This window comes from Mesocricetus auratus, unplaced genomic scaffold (assembly GCF_017639785.1).
Source record: "Mesocricetus auratus isolate SY011 unplaced genomic scaffold, BCM_Maur_2.0 Super-Scaffold_100006, whole genome shotgun sequence".
Lineage (NCBI taxonomy): Eukaryota > Metazoa > Chordata > Mammalia > Rodentia > Cricetidae > Mesocricetus > Mesocricetus auratus.
The window spans coordinates 63,188,148-63,205,148 of NW_024429190.1; positions in this window are offsets into that span (position 1 = coordinate 63,188,148).

Genomic DNA, 17,001 nt, shown 5'->3' on the forward strand with positions numbered 1-17,001 from the left:
GGTGCATTTACACAGTGAAGTACTATTCAGTGGAAAAAAGCAATGGAATATTGAAATTTGCAGGCAAATGGATGGCACTAGAAGAAACCATCCTGAGTGAGGTAACCCAGTCACAAAAAGAGAAACATGGTATGTACTCACTCATTTATGAATTTTAGACATGAATCAGGAGAGTACCAGCATACAATCCCACTTCCACAGTCTAGGAAACAGAACCTTCATCCAGTGACTGATGAAAGCAGAGGCAGATACCCAAAGACAAACACTGAACTCCTGGCATCCAGTGTCAGAAAGAGAGAACTGATGGGCAAAGGAGTTAAGAGTGGGCTGTTTCAACCCACAGAAACAGTTGACCTGAACAAGGGGTAGCTCCTGGACCGCTGTGTGGAAAGCATGTGACTGACCCAGAGCCCCTGAATGTGGGTGTCAGCAAGGAGGCCTAGGTAATCTATGGGCCCTTGGGTTGTATGTGTCCCCGGCGTACAAATAGACTTTGATTGCCCATGCCACAATATGGGATGCTCTCTCAGCCGGGACTCTTGGGGGAATGCCTAGGCCATGCCCTGGATGAAATGACAGTTACTGGAGATCCACCATAGAGTGTCTCACCCTCCTTGGAGATTGGAGTGGAGATTGGTTGGGGGACTGGGGGACCTGGTGGGGAAGGAGGGAACGGAGAGGGAGCTGTGATTGACATGTGAAACAAGATTGTTTCTAACCTAAATAAAAAAATAATAAAAAAGAATAATAGACACTGGTATGTAAGACCTTTCTGAGGGGAGAAAATGAATTTTCTTTAACATGTTTTGATTCACAATGAATAAGCAAAATAGTACATCCTAAGTATACAAAGTAGGTTTTAGGGTGTGTGTGTGTGTGTGTGTGTGTGTGTGTGTGTGTGTGTGTGTGTGTATGCCTGTGAAGCCATTACCACATTCAAAATCATGAATTTGTCATCACGTCCCCTATGTTCTACTGTGTGCCTTTGTGATTCTTCATTCCTATCCCTCCTGCCACACATCCGTAGGTAAACTTGGATCTGCTGTTGTTATAGCTTTATTTTTCAGTAATTTCTTTAAATTAGATTACATATTATGCTTGAGAACTATTCATGTTGTGGCATCTGTTCAGTCATTCATCCCCCTGAGCATGGATTACATATATGGATGCACCAGTTTATCTATCCATACACCTATGACTATTTATGTTTATGTTAAGGCCATTACAAATAAATCAGATATAAGCATTCATGCAAAAGTCTTTTTATAGACATATTTTCCTTATTGCTTTTTAAAGGTTTTTGTTGATTTTTTAATTATATGAGTGTTTATACGTGTGCATGTGTACAACTTGGGTCTTCTGCAAGAGCAGCAAGCACTTGTGCTCCCAAGCGATCTCTCCAACCCCGTATTTTCCCTGCCTCTTGGTTAAATACCTAGTAGTAAAATAACTGAATTACACATATGTGTTTAAGCTTCTAAGAAACTGGTTGTACCATTTTCTTATTCTCACCAGCAATGCCTGTTTCAGGCTCAACTCAGCAATACTGGCTCACTTCCCGTATTCACTCACACTTGTTAATGCTATTCTTAATTTTAACCATCCCAAACAATCTGTGGTTTACTTAATTTTGACAATAATGATTAATGACAAATGTATCCATGTGCTTATTTGATACCATTTATGCTTGATGATATACTTGCTAAAAATACCTGTGCTTTTTAGGTTCTTTGTGGCAGACCTTGAGCAAAAGCCAAATCTATTACATGCTCTTGCTCCAAATTCTAAGTCTGAGACTATGTGTTAGGCTCTGTCTCAAGGAAAGTATTCATTAACATCAATTCCGAGGTTCACATCTGTTATATTCTCCAAAGTTTTTCAAATAATTGGGGGTCTCCCAATGTGTATCCAGTGTCTTTAATTATCCTTATAATGTATATGTTTATATTTTGGGGCTCTACATTGATTGCAGTCTCCTGGAAGATATTAATTTGATGTGACTTTTTGGGTTCCCAGGGATATTGTAAGTGGGCTTTTAAAAACAATATAAGATTTTATTTCTATGTGTATGAGTGTTTCCCTGAATGCATACCTGGTGTACACAGAGGACACAACAGCGCATTAGATTCCCTTTAACTGAAGTTATAGACAGTCGTAAGACAAACCTGGGTCCTCTGAAAAAGCAACAAGTGCTCTCAACCACTGAGCCACCTTCTCAACGTTTATTTTTTATTATTATTTTAAGTTTATCAGAGCACCCATTGAAACCCAAAAACATAGACAAATAGTGATGGAACCAGAACAAGAAAGGTATTTGATGATTAAACCTGCTGCTTCCAAAGCTATAGAAATCCAATTATTGAATTCCTAAATGGTTTTCTTACTTCCTGGATAAAAACCAACAATTGTAGGCATTTTAAAGGTTCAGTTGGAGTATGTTTTATTGTATTTGTTTGGTTTTGTTTGTATTCCTCTGTATCGCCCTGGCTCTCCCAGAACCTGCTCTGTAAACTAGGCTAGCCTTGAACTCAGATATCCACCTGCCTCTGCCTCCCGAGAATGCTGAGATTGAAGGTGTGCACCCCTGCTGCCTTTCCTGACTGAGGTCAGATTATTCTCTATTTTCTAACTGAGATTTTTAATTTCTTTTTGCTTAGTTTATTATATATTATATATTCTTTTTCATTAATTTGTCCTCCATGCCAGTCTTAGTCCTCCTGATTCTAAGACTCTGGAAGCACACCAACAAACCCACCCTCTTGTCATACACACTTTTCTTCATCTTTTTACTGTATTTACTTACTGGGAGAGGGTGTGTGCATGTGCCCCTGTGCGAAAGTGGAGATCAGAGGACATTCTTTCAGAACTGGCCATTTCCTTCCATCACATGAGTCCTGGGAATCAAAGCACGCACCTGTGTAGACTAGCTGTCCCAACAGTACATCTTACATATTCCTGATGAAATTTTTATTACACATTTTATAAATATAAATATCATATGTATTATTATTTGCAAACATTTATTCCACTTTGTGTTTTTTTTCATTTTGTTAACAGTACCTATCAAAAGAGGTTCTTAAATTCATGAAGGCCAACATAGCTAATCTAGGCTTTTGTATCATGCCTAAGATTTATTTTTCTAACCCAGATCATGAAAATTATATTCTTCAAGTTTTTCCTAGAAGTTTTCTAGAAATATGTCTTAAATTTAGTTTTATGACCTCTGTTAAGTGCATTTTTGTATATTTCATAAAGTCAGGTTTGAAGCTCAATTTTACTGCATATGTGTATTCAGTTGTCCCAGGAACATCTATGTGAAAAGTCTGCATCCTCTGTACTGTGTGTTTTCTCAATGCATGTATCAAAATCAGTTCCCAATGTCCAATCACACTGTGCTATATGCAATCAGTTTTTTTTTCTGAGTTTCTCATTGTCCCGCCACTTAGTCTCTGTTCTCACACTGTAATTTCTGTTCTCACGCTGTAATTTATGCACTGTAGCTGCATAAAAAGATAGAAAATGGGATGATATTAGTCTTTCAATTTTGTTGCTCTCTCTAAAATTAGGCTAACATTTTGCATTTCTATGTGGATTATCTAATTAAATTAGAAATTTATTAAAATTTGCTGATGTTTGTTGGTATTTCATTAAGTAATTCCATTTCAGCCAAATTTATATTTTAATATTGTAGTCCAACCCATGAAAATTGCTTATTTCATTTATGGGGGTTTTCTTTAATTTGTATGCTTTGATATACATATATTATACACCTTTTAATATATTTGTTCATAAGTTTCTTATATTTCTGATATCATTATGAGCAATATTTCTTATTTCAGTTTCCAATTATTCATTGCTAGTATACGGTCATATAATTTTATCTTTCATCTTTGGTAAATTTAATTATTGCTGGATTTCTTTTTATCTTTTGAACTGGATCTCAAGATAGTTTTTTCTTTGCCATTTATGATGTTTTTTACTCTTACCACCCCCACTTTATTGCCTTGGCTAGAAACCTACTGTGTTGAAAAGAAGTGGCGAGAGGGAAAAATCTTGTCTCTGGTCTTGTAGGGAAAGCATTCACTATTATACTTGATGTTAGGCATACAGTTTTTGTAATCACACTTTAGGAGAAAACCCCATTTAGTGCAAGTTCACTATGTATTTTACTAGGAAAATACTGTTTTTTTTTAAGTTTTATGTGTGTGTGAGTGTATACCACAAGTGTGAGTGTGTGTGTGTGAGTGTATACCACAAGTGTGAGTGTGTGTGTGAGTGTGTGTGTGTGTGTGTGTGTGTATACCACAAGTGTGAGGGTGTGTGTGTGTGTGAGTGTATACCACAAGTGTGAGGTTGCAGGCAGAAGCCAACAGAGAGCATTCTATTGTAGCTACAGGAGCCACTTGTGGTGGTTTCAAAGAAAATGGCCTCCAAAGGAAGTGGCACTACTAGGAGGCGTGGCCTCGTTGGAGGAAGTGTGTCACTGTGCGAGTGGGCTATGGGGCCTCTTTTCCTCAATCTTCCCTCAGTGTGACAGTTGACTTCCTGTCAGTTCCAGCACCATGTCTGTGTGCATGCTGCCAGCTCCCTCCCCTTCATGATCATAATGGACTGAACCTCTGAAACTGTAAGAGAGCAACCCTCAAATAGATGTTTTCTTTTTGAGAATTGCCGTAGCAATAGAGTGGGAGGCTGGGGGGGGGGATGGTGGGGGAGTGCGAGAGGAGGGGAGGGAGAGGGAACTGGGATTGACATGTAAAACAAGCTATTTAAAATTAAAATAATAATAAAAAAGAAAGTAAAAAAAAAAAGTTACCGTAAACTGGGCGGTGGTGGAGCACGCCTTTAATCCCAGCACTTGGGAGGCAGAGGCAGAGGCAGAGGCAGGCTGATCTCTGTGAGTTCGAGGCCGGGCTGGTCCGACAGCCTCCAAAACAATACAGAGAAACCCTGTGTCATTAAAAAAAAAAAAAAAAAGAGTTGCTGTGTTCATGGTATCTCTTCATAGCAAGAGTAAACCCTAAGACAGAAGTCGGTAACAGGGACTGGGGGTATTGTTGTCATAGGCCTGACCGTGTGTTTGTTTGGAGGAATTTGGACTTTGGTATGTTGGGTTATGAAAACAGTGGAGTGCTTTAAGCACGGCTTAATGAGCCATATTATTGGGAGCGTAGAAGACAGAGGTGCTAAGAGAAGAATTTTAGTCTGTTGCCTAGAGATTGCTCTTGTGATAATTTGGTGAAGAAAATGGCTGCCTTTTGCCCTTGTCCGAAGTCGGCCTGAGGCTGAAGTGAAGAGTTTTGGATTAATTTCAATGGCAGCAGGAATCTCAAAACAGCCTGAGATAGACTCTATTGTGTGGATATTAGCGGTAACTCTAATGAAAACAATAATAATGAATAGGAAATAATAATGAATAGAAAATGATGAAAAGGAGCAAGCTGAGAATGATAAATTACAAAAAGTATGTTTTGAGGAGAAAAGGAACACCAGAATGGAGCTAAATTCTTTGTTCAGGGAAATAAACAAATTTAGAAATGGAATAAAGGGAGTGGTGACCTCAAGGCAAAATTCATCCAGCTACATTTCCAACTGTGGAAATTAAAGACGAGTTTAAAACTGGGTGTGGTGGTGCATGCCTTTAATTCCAGCACTGGGAAGGCAAAGGATGGCAGGTCTCTGAATTTGAGGCCAGCTTGGTCTAAAGATCAAGTTCAAGGACAGCCAAGCTTAGGCAGTAAAGGAAAACAGAAAGCTGGTGAAAATATAAAAACAAAGGGGCCATGTTCCAGCCACCATAAACAGCAGAACTTGGCAGCTTTGACCACATGGTTCTGGCTTTAGAGTTAAGGATACAAGAAATGCTGACCTCTTGAACCCCACCTTAGGGGGAGGCAGCCCATATACACAAATAAAAAGGCTTGCTTTAATTAATTTGGACATGATGATTTGGGTCAGTGGTCTTTCTCCTCCCATCTTTGGCATTAATATTCTGTAAATAGAACTTGGGTTCTCTAAAAGACCAGCAAGAGAACTCAACCACTAAGCCATCTTTCCAGCCCCAAATGTTAGATTTTTTTTCCCCACATTTCTATGTGTCTATTGAGGTGATCATACTGTTGGTGTTTCGGGTTTCTCTTCCTTCCTTCCTTCTTCCCCTCCCCCTTTCTCCCACTCCTTCAGGTGACATTTTATTTAGTCATTTCTGTTTCTAATTTAAACTCTGGGAACTCAACATTAACACTCTTGCTGGTAAGTTGCTAGTATACAGAAACAATTGGGCCTTGCTCTCCCTATTGTTTGAATGCACTCTGTATAACCAAAGGATGTGCCAGCAGCTGTCCAGTTACTCTCTGATCCTCTCACCCATTTCTCTTGGGAAGATCAAGTCCTCAAGGGTGGCACTGTGCGTCACAGTGTGACTTTTGGGGAGTTTTTGCTTAGTTTTTGGGTGACTTTTTTGAGTTGTCTTAGGCAAAAAATCCTCCTCCAAGCAAAGACACTGTGGGATTCCCACTCAACTTTTTCTCCAATTCACCTGTTAGCCAGAGTTGGATTTTCTATAAGGATTCCAGCCGAGGAACTGGTACAAAAATTGTGAAAGCTGCCCAATCACCACCAACTTCAGTTTCCTCTGTCATTGTGGCATTGAGCTCCCATAGCTGTGCCTTGAGGTCTGAGTTCATCTCTAGCTCCAACAGTATCCAAGAGACACTAGACTCAACTGCTCCAGCTTCTTGCCATTGGGTTTCTCAATCTTGGCACTCAGCTGCACAAAGGCTCATCTTTGTGAATTCCAGCTTAGAAAGTACTGTATGTGTTTGCTAATGGATTTAGTCCACAATGGTAAGCAAATTCAGCATTCTTAGGATAAACTTAGATGATCATGATGTATCTATGCTTATATTTAGGGATTTAAACTTTTTGTTGAGAACTATCATATCTATGTTAATAAGAGACATTAGGCTGTACTTTCTGATCTTGTGACTTTCCTATGTAAACTTCCCAATGCTCTGGTTGGGAGTAGAGTATCTCCTCCATGAAGGAGCTGCTGTTTCTTCAGTCAGGCCGTGAAAAAGGCCACTTAAGACAAACATAGAGATAAATGTGTGAACTCAGAGGCATGATGAACTGCGAACAGACACCTGTTCAAAGGAGACAAGCCATAACTTCAGCTAGGAGGAAACTTCCTACAAAGCATGAGGATTGGCCAAGGGGACCTGCTTGAACACCAGCCTGGATGGAACCAATTTTAAGTGAGACCCTGTGTTGGCTTTCCTTGTATTAGCTTCTGAAGTCAATAAATTTCTCCCCAAGAGGAACCTGGTTTACACTGTGAGAGTTTAAGAGAAAGGTCTGAGAAAGAGAAATAAAGCAAAGAGTAATGGTAACCTCTTAGCAGCCCAAGCTGAGAGAGATAGCAGAAGCACAAATGTCCCAGAACACTTCGTGACAAAAATGGTGGCATGCTAGAAGGCACTTTCAGGCAGAGTGCAAGGCGAGAAAGCCTGTTACCAAGTATTCGGGAAAACACTGGGAATAGACAGAGCCTATGAGACATGCACAGAAACAATAAAGCATGCAATCATTTGGAAGAAGAAGAAGGGAAGAAAACTTAGTAAGGACACAGTATATTCAAACCCTGGCTCTGTCCCTACAAAAAGACAGAACTACATCAAGTAGTTCAGTCCTTCTGTGCCTTACATTTTCATCTCTAAAGGGGCTGCAATCACACCTACTGGAGCTGTACACTGAGGAGGATGCGAGTAAACACACCATAAGGATTAAATTGAACAAATAAGATGCTGTCATTTACATGGCCTGGAGAGGTCTAACCATGGCGTTTATAATCATGTGTTTAATGAAAGTGTCACAAACAATATGTCTACTTTCGTTATATCTCATCTACATATGCAGATCCAAACAGCATGATGGGAAATACGCTTTCGGTGTTTCTGAGTTGGGAAAGTACCAGTCTGTTTAAATTTTTTCCTTTTTCATGTCTACTTCAAGAGATACCTAGAGTAAATCTTTGTAAAAATGAAAAGTATTTTTAAATATGCAATGAAAGAAGTTTAAAAGTCTGATAAGTTTACTGATATAAATTAGAATCTTTGATATGCTCCAGGAAAAACATTTTATGTCTAAAATACTCTATTTACAGAAGAGTATCAATTAGGTCATTTCTAGATGTGAGGTTTAAAAGCTGGGCTGCCTACTATTATTCAGCTTGCCTCTTTAAGTCAAGTCTATTCTTGTCAGTAAAGGTCACTGTTCTAGACTCTGAGGGGAAAGTCAGGGAATAACAGATCTTTACAGAAGTCATTCTGTGTCACATAAGCGGCTACAAGTTAGTTACATGTTAACTTCGCCTTGGGAAACTACTTAGTATTAAGTAAAAAAAATAGAAGTTCTGTATATACATCTACTCAAAGTTTTCACAACAATCTTATCAAGAAAGCACAACAATCTTATCAAGAAAGCACTACTCTTAGCCAAATTTTACAAGGTGGCCCACAAAAGTTAAAAAAAATTGCTCCAATGAAACAGCAGGGTTAGGATCTAACCAAAAGCCAAACAAAAGCCTGCTTGTATATCCAGGTGCCAGCTATTAACTGTATTACCTCAGAAGCACCTGTATACACATACTACACATAAGGAAAGTGTTTCAGTGGTGGAGCGCTTCAACAAAATGCTATAGATGAGGTAGAATAGAAACTTACATTTCCCAGTTCTGGAGCTGTGAGGGCCAAACCCACAGGTACATTTGTGGGCACCTAGATGACATCTCACTATTTTCTCACATGAAGGAGACAAGGCAGCACTTTGTCCTCTTTTGTTAGTACACCAATGTCATTGATAAGGGTTCTGCTATAGTGACTTCCTCTCCCCACAAAGACCCTATCTCCAAATACCTCCACCTAAGTGATTAGGTTTCACAGCATGACCTTTCTTTATGAAGGACACATTGAGATCATGGTGAAGAGAACATCACCATGCAGGATGTTCCATGGTTCGTACCCAAGCATTTTCTGTTACTGACTCACTAGCTTGAGACCTCTGTTAGCTTACAGATTTGAAACTAAATGGGTATAAGGAATTGTCATTAGGAAGAACACTGAGCATACGAACAGAATACTCTTCTTGCGCAAAACTTGTAGAAGTAGTACACTGTGACCTGGGGAGGCAAGCATTACAGCACTCTTTGCTCCTTGTCACTCACTGTAGGATGAAGCTGTCACTCATGTATTTGTTCACTTTGTCATAAATATTCTGAATGTCTGTTCTCTTCCAGGCACTGGGTGGTAGGTATTAATGGTGCTCTCAACAGTCCATTTAGAAGCACTTAATTTTTTTATTTCAAGTTTTTCAGACCATTGCTCACTGAGATTCAGTATTAACAGAAAGAAAAATGTCCCTGCCTCCATGCACATGCAAACTCCTGCAAAAACCCAGATCTTGGGCTTCTCTCGTGTTCCCTACAGAAGGCACAAAAAGTCTCCTATACTAAAATCCAATCACAGTTACACATGCATGCACACACACACACACACACACACACACACACACACAATGAAGAAACTCAGTAAGTATCCACTCAAACAAAGGCAAATTCAATCAAAAGGCATAGATATTCAGCAGGTATTTGTGAAACTGAGGCCCATTTATAGCCAGAGATTCCTATTTTTTAAGTCTGTGAAAATGACCATTATCCATCCCTACTAACTATCTGCTTTTAGCCATGATGGGGCTGGCATCTTTCTCCTTCCTAAACTGCATCCTTTATTATGGAAGGAACATTTAGTGATGGAGTCATTATCCTGCTGAGGACTAAGAGAAAGTGTTCCTTCTTTCCAGTATTAAAGTGTCTGCTCCTTGACTTGGTTATTAAAATGAGGGCTCAAATAGCTCCTTGTTCTAATTTTCCTTATCAGCCTCCACAGGACCCATTTCAGGCTGTCTGTGAAGTGTTAGAATGCAATTGTGTGCTTGAATAAAAAGAGAAACTGAATTAGAGCCTCTTAAGACCATTATATTGTCTTATTTAGTGACACTGTTTGCCTCGCCATTACTAAGCAATGAGCTAAGTGTTCTTCCTGAGTAGAATAATAGTTCCCACATTTAACCGGCACTTCACACTTTGCAGAGCACTTCTGCAGCATACATTCTCTCTTTTGAACCAGCAACAATGCTGGAGCAGATGGAGAGTGTGCTATGATCATAGATTTACATGGTTACGTTGTAGCTTTCAACTCCCAAAGTCACAAAGGACAAGCTGATGGGCATGATAATGGAGAAGAGCTGTCCTGCCTCTGGAGAGTAGAATGCCTGTCACAGAGTTTTCCAGCTCACCAAGGCCTCAAGCACTATCGTTCCCTCTCCTCTGTATAAAAAGGCTCACAAACTCTCACTGAAATTATTCATATTTGAAATGACAGAAGTGCTACAAATCTAAGAAACTATGTGACAGGCAGGCAGATATCAGTATTAATTACTAATTCACGAACTATGGAGGACAAGTAATCTTGAAAGATCATAAGTTAACATCTGTGCTGAGGCAGGAGAGAATGAGAGAAAATGAAGAGGACATGGGAGAGGAAAGGAACCATCTCTGAGGCTGGCTGAAGACTCTTGGAACTGAGAGTCAAGGATTGCAACACAATTCACGTTTGCAGTGAATGCTGTTGATACATATTTCCCTTTCTAGATATTTTATTAAGAATTTTATACAATGCATTTTTACCATATTTACCTCCCTTCTCCAACTCCTCCCAAGTCCACTCTCTATACCGTCCCCTCTGTACCCACATTGAGTTTTCTCTCTTCCTTTCGTCAGGTCCAGTTTGTGCTGCCCAACTACTCCTGGCAGTGGGGCCTGCACTGGAGTGTGGTCAACCTACACAGGATCATATCATCAAAGAATACTGACTCTCACTCTCCCAGCAGCTATCATATGCCCATAGCTTTAAGCTCGAGATAGGATTTCATGCCCAGTTCTACCCGCATACCTTCTGTATAGCAAGACACCATCATCCAAGAGAAGAAGCAACCTACAGAATAGGGGAGAGTCTTTTCCATTTATGCATCTGACAGGAGGTTTTATTATCTAGAACATACAAAGAACCCAAAAAGCTAATGATCAAGAAAACACATAACCCAGTTTAAAAATGGGGCATGGCATGAGCACAAAGATGGAGGGAAAAAAGAAAAGATGGAGGGAGATTCTCCTGTGCTCGTCACCTCACAGGAACTAAAAGAGGCTCTAGTCATTGCTTAGATACTTGAGGTCATCTTTCAAATTACACATAGGAAGAATTCTATCTCCATGGTGAAGAATTATTTCTCATATCTAACAAAAAATGTTAAAATCATTTGAAATTCCCAAATATTAGTTAACTCATTCCAGAATGAAGTCTACCAAGTGGCCAACTAAACTCACACAAGCTTTCTGTGTCTGTAGCTGGTAGTAAAATTGAAATCTTGCCAGATGAATCTGAGAAAATATTCCCCCCCCAAACAAAAACAAAAAACAAGGAGAGGAGGACAGCATGGGATCCCTTAAATTCTGTTCATTTTATATCTGAATTTCGTTTAACTTTCTTTCTTTCCCTGTGAATTTTTTTCTGTAGCATTTCAATTATCATAGATTTTAGGTCAATTTTTTCTCATCTCCAACAATATCTGCTTCCTGTTGGAATTTTTCATTTCAGAACTTTATCTTTCATTATAAATTTTAGACTGAATCACTCATTCTTCTCACTGTAAAAGCTAAGTAGATTAAGAAAAAATAAATACATTGCATCTTATATTTTCATTAAAAAATAAAGTAAATAACAGGGTATGAATCTAAGCAGAGAGTTCTCAAACACAAGTGACTGAATAACATTTTTTTTATTTTTGAACATATTTGGCTTCACGGAAATGCAAACTATAACTACATTGATATTTCTTCTTACTCTAGCCAGGATGGCCTAGAAGAATAAAAGGATAGCAAAGGCTGGCAAAGATGTAGGAAAAGAACACATCTGGTAGGAGCACAGTCTGGTACAACCGCTGTGGAGATAGAGTAGAGGTTCCTTTAAAATCTCAAAATAGATGATCCAACCATCCAACTCTTGGACATCTTTACTACAAAGACACTTGCTCTTCCATGTTTATTACTACTCTGCCCACATTAGACAGGAAATGGAAACACCCGAGACACCCATCAACTGATGAAGTGGATATGAAGATGAGGCACAATCACACAACAAAATATTTAGTTGTGAGGAAAAATGAAATAATGAAATCCACAGTTAAATAAATGGAGCTGGAAGCAATCATCTGGGGTGATGCGAGTCAGGCAGAGAAGGACAATTGTCACATTTTCTCAAATTTGTGGATGTTAGCTTTGAATCTTCAGGTATGTGTTCCATGTTGAAAACTCACTGAGGTCAGGAATTTAGTAAGGGTTATTGTGAGGTGCATGGCCTTCCTCCTTTCCCAGCTGTAAACCTGCATTTTTCTAGTAATGTCACCAGAAACCCCCCAGAGAGTAAACCATATTTCATAACCTCCTTTTAAAACCTTAGTGGTTCCTGGTTTTATTTTTTGAGATTTTAATGTCATCCAAGGCAACTCCAGAGCTACCCTACAATATCATTTGTTGAAAGTTGGGATACAAGAAAAAAAGTCTTAGCAAACCATTTGAGATTAAACTGTAGAGGCACCAAAATGGCATATGGCTATGGCTAAGACACTTAGCTGTAATTTTCCCTTGAGAAGCCCACACCCACATACTCATGTGTACCTTCCTATTTTCAATAAACTCCAACTTTGCTTTGTACTGGCTCATCCTGTAATTCTTTTCTGTGATATAGTCAAGGGTTTGGCTTTCCCTGAGTGGAGGTCCCTAAAAGAAAAAGGGCACTGCTTAGGTTGTAGTTCTGGGCTTTCCTTCTCTGCTACACTATCATTGCTGTTAACTATTTGGATGCATATAAGTGTGCTCATGATCTGTTCTGGCATTCTGCTATATGGCAAGCAAGTCCTTGTTGTGTGAAACATTTCAGTGTCATCACAGATTATCTTTGCTTGTGAATGACTCTAGCATGTATATATACACGTATATAGATACACATATATGCTTGCTTCTAATAAAAGCAAACATGTTTTTATAAATAAATGTTTGCAAGATCCAATTTCTGACAAATTTTATGAAGTTTTTATTTCATGCAATTCCTTTAGCATGCTATTTTATGATGCAAATAATGTCCCCAACAGAGCTCTGAACACGGTATCCCAAGATACGTGCCATAGTGGCTATTCTAATAAAGCAATCTGAGAAACTGTGTGTGGAGGAGGGAACTTCTGACCTTCCCTTGAAGCGGGACATAAATTTGTCCTTTAAGAGGAGATCTTGACACACCCACAGTGAAGAAGCATTCTTACTTCCAATTATAAAGGGGCCCAGAGAGGACCATGATAAGACAGGCTTTGCTCACTCCTGGCCTTGCCACATCTGCCCAAGACTTTCCTCACTTCGCCAAACATGCTAGAAACAGATTTGTGTCTAGACATTCTCTTGGTGGTCTTTTCCTTCTGAAGACTCCTATGTCAAACAAAATTTACACCAAGCAGGTTTACATGCTTTTATCTGTCTTCTTTTGGAGGATGACAGCTAGTAGAAGGAAAAGATCACCCCTCCTCGACTTTCACTTCACTAACGTCATTAATAAGTTTGGATTTTAGAAAGCTCACAGTCCTTGTCAAGCAGGAATTTTGACACAGCAACAAGAAAAGTAACTACTGTATCTTGCCTCCACCCACCCCCCATGAATGATGGCTTTCTTCCACCTTCCTTTCTCCCCCCCCCCTTCCTTTCTATCCCACCTTAATTGGGTGGCTCACCAAGAGCACAGAAAGCCCACAGGTTTCTGCTGCATTTCAACAGCTTTTCTGGTCATGCATTCATAAAGATGAAAAACCGCTTTTATTTGTTTTCATACATGTTTGTTCTTAATTGAGTATAAACATGAAAGGGACTCGCTATTTTTTTTCCTTGTCTACAATTTGATTCCTCCGCCCTCTCTTCTGTCTGCTGGGTTGTTTGTAAAAAAAAAAAAAAAAAAAAAAAAGGAGGTTAGGGATAGGAGACACTGTCTGTGGATGCTGCTGTGTCACGTAGAGTGGTAGGTGTCCACTGCTGCCTATATTGTGCAACACATGTGTGATGTCCAGGTCAGGGAGATATTTTAGATGGGAAAAGAATGGTTCTCTCGGTTGCTACTGCTGTCTTCCTCCCCCTCCCCTTTTTCCCTTTTAAGACAGAGGTTGCACATAGCCCAGGCCTTGAATTCTTGATTATCCTGCCTTGACCCTTGAGTGCTAGAGTTACAAGCATGAGACATTACACCTGACTCAGTTCTTCAAAAATTAATAAGGAGTCTCTTCTCTTTCCTAAAATCATTGAAATCTATATTTCTGTTTAAAATTAAATAGATTCAAAGGATTGTTGTGATGCTTTGAAATAATTGGGAACCTCACTATGAGCATAAAATGAAGGACTGAAATTCTCTGCACTAAATAATTTGGTAGTTTGTAAAGAGCTTATATATTCAAAGTACTCCCAAGAAAAAAACAAATGCCCAAAGCTTCCCTCCAACACTTTAGCACTCATACTTAAGTTATTTTTATCCATTTTCACTAGGCTTCTTAGGATAACTGAGGCATAATTGCCAGAGATCCAATAAAGTAGATGTGATGTATATCCTCCCAACATCCCCATTGTTGAACCATTTAATAGACAAGATTGGAGTGCCACCTACTGGCCTAATGAGTAAGCTACTGGAGCCTCCTTGATAACAGCCGATACTCCAAAATTGGTTTCTAGCACCAAAAATCAAAATGACAACAGAAAAAAACTTACTTTTTAAGAAAAATGATGAACATACATCCAAAATTCATTCATTCCTTTTCTGAGACCATTCAAAAGCGATCAAGAAATATGCATGCATGCATGGAGATGTCACAATGAAAGATTAATTTGTACCATTAATATGTATAAATAATTATAATTCTTATATATATATATATATCTTGGTATTAGGAAACATGGCTTGAAGATCCCTTGCTTTGCAGCATGCGCATGAAGTCCTGGGTTGGATCCCCAACACACACACACACACACACACAGGTGGGAGACAGGGAGAGTGGGGGACAAGAGTGGGTTTGACTTTTCTGTCATCTTCTAGTTGTGGAACCATAATCGCATTCTTAACATCAGGCCTCAAACTCCCAATGTATAACTTTTCTGTTACAAACAGAACTATTCTTGGTAAATCAAGACGCCAATTTTCATCTGAAGAAGGATGTAAAAAAAAAACCCTAGGAGTTGATTCAATTCGGGACCTTCTAAGAAACCCCACTCCCCCAAAGCCTTGCATTGCAGGAAGTAGAAGAAACAGGAAATTCATCCCCATCTTCCAATCACCTCTCATCCCTGGAACAGGCCATTAAAAGGCTTGTCTTTCCTACAAAGTAATTCATAAGATCTCCATATTGCTCTGTTCTCAGACGAAAGGAATGAAACCCAGAAAACTGAAGAAATCACTCCTGCTGAGCACCTTCTGGTTCATCACCCTGAGGCCACAGTCTGTTATCCCACAGAAAGTAGTTTGCCTTATTTCTTTCAGTCTTCATTTCTGAAGAAGTCCTGTCTCATCAAACTTATATTTAAAAGAGTGTAAGATTGTGTGCTTGAAAGTGTTGATCTGTCTTAGCAGCAGCAGCCATGAAACTTGTGATAAGTAAAAATCCTTCTCCCTTCCAAGAGGCAAGCAGTAAATGCAGAGTGAGGAGTTTCCTTATATTGACCCAAGTAAAGTAGGGTGACTTCTGAAATTTGTTAGAAAAATAAGTGAACAGAGTACAAACAAGAGAATAAAAAAATGTTGTGCAAGAAATATAGCCTGGCAAGAGAAAGAGAAAAACAGACATGGGAAGAGCAGAGGGGAGAAGGCAGACTCTAGATACCTTGAGGAAATAAGTGCTCCCACGAGATACTAGGCAATGGTTCCAAGACCCACACTAGAGCATCTCAAAAGACAACAGTGCAGGAGTGTGCACAGAGGTGACAACAGGGGCAGAGTACTGGAAGAATTACCCAGTGAAATTGAAGAGTCAACATAACTAAGGAACAAAGATAATCTACAGGAATCAAAACTGTAACAACTAACAGAGCTTCATCCATAAGAAAAATAACAAGAAGACTAGAGAAATGGCTCAGTAGCCAATAATACTAGCTGCTCTTCCAGAGGACCTGGGTTCAGTACCCAATACCCACATGGTGACTCACAACCATCTAGAACTCCAGTTCCATAAAACAATGTCCGGTTCTGGCCTCCACAGACACAGGCATGGGCACACACACAGTGAAGACACACATGCAGGCAAAAAATTATACATATATAATGAAGACTAAAGAGAAGAAAATGACAAGAAAAACAGAGTACAGCACAGGGAATCATGGAGTTGGCCTGGTCTACCTGCCATAAGAGGCATGAGTCATAAGTTTTTCAGAGTCAATTGCTCCTGGGGCATGTGTGCCTTTCAGTTCCTGAGAAACCAAGGCCCTCCTTCGATCAATGAAGCATTCAGGCCACCAGTGTTTCTCTGCATTCCTTAGAAGTCAGTGAAGCATATAGAAGCATGACACAACAGTTAGTCTTAGACATTCATCTTGTGTACCATGTATACCTTTCAAATGTCATTGTATCCTGGAAACTACCATTGTATTGATTCTGGAAACCTCCATTGTATTCTGTTTCTGACAAGGGAATAAAAATTCTAATTGCTTGCAATGAACTTGTCACAGCTTCAGTCTTGCTGTGATCCCTCCAACCAGGCCTGGTCAAGATTTATTTCTTATCAGCTGTATCAGGTAATGTTGGCCTGGTGAGGAAGCAATGGGACTTACAGTACGGTATAGGAAGATAGCACCAGTAACAAAATAGATGGATC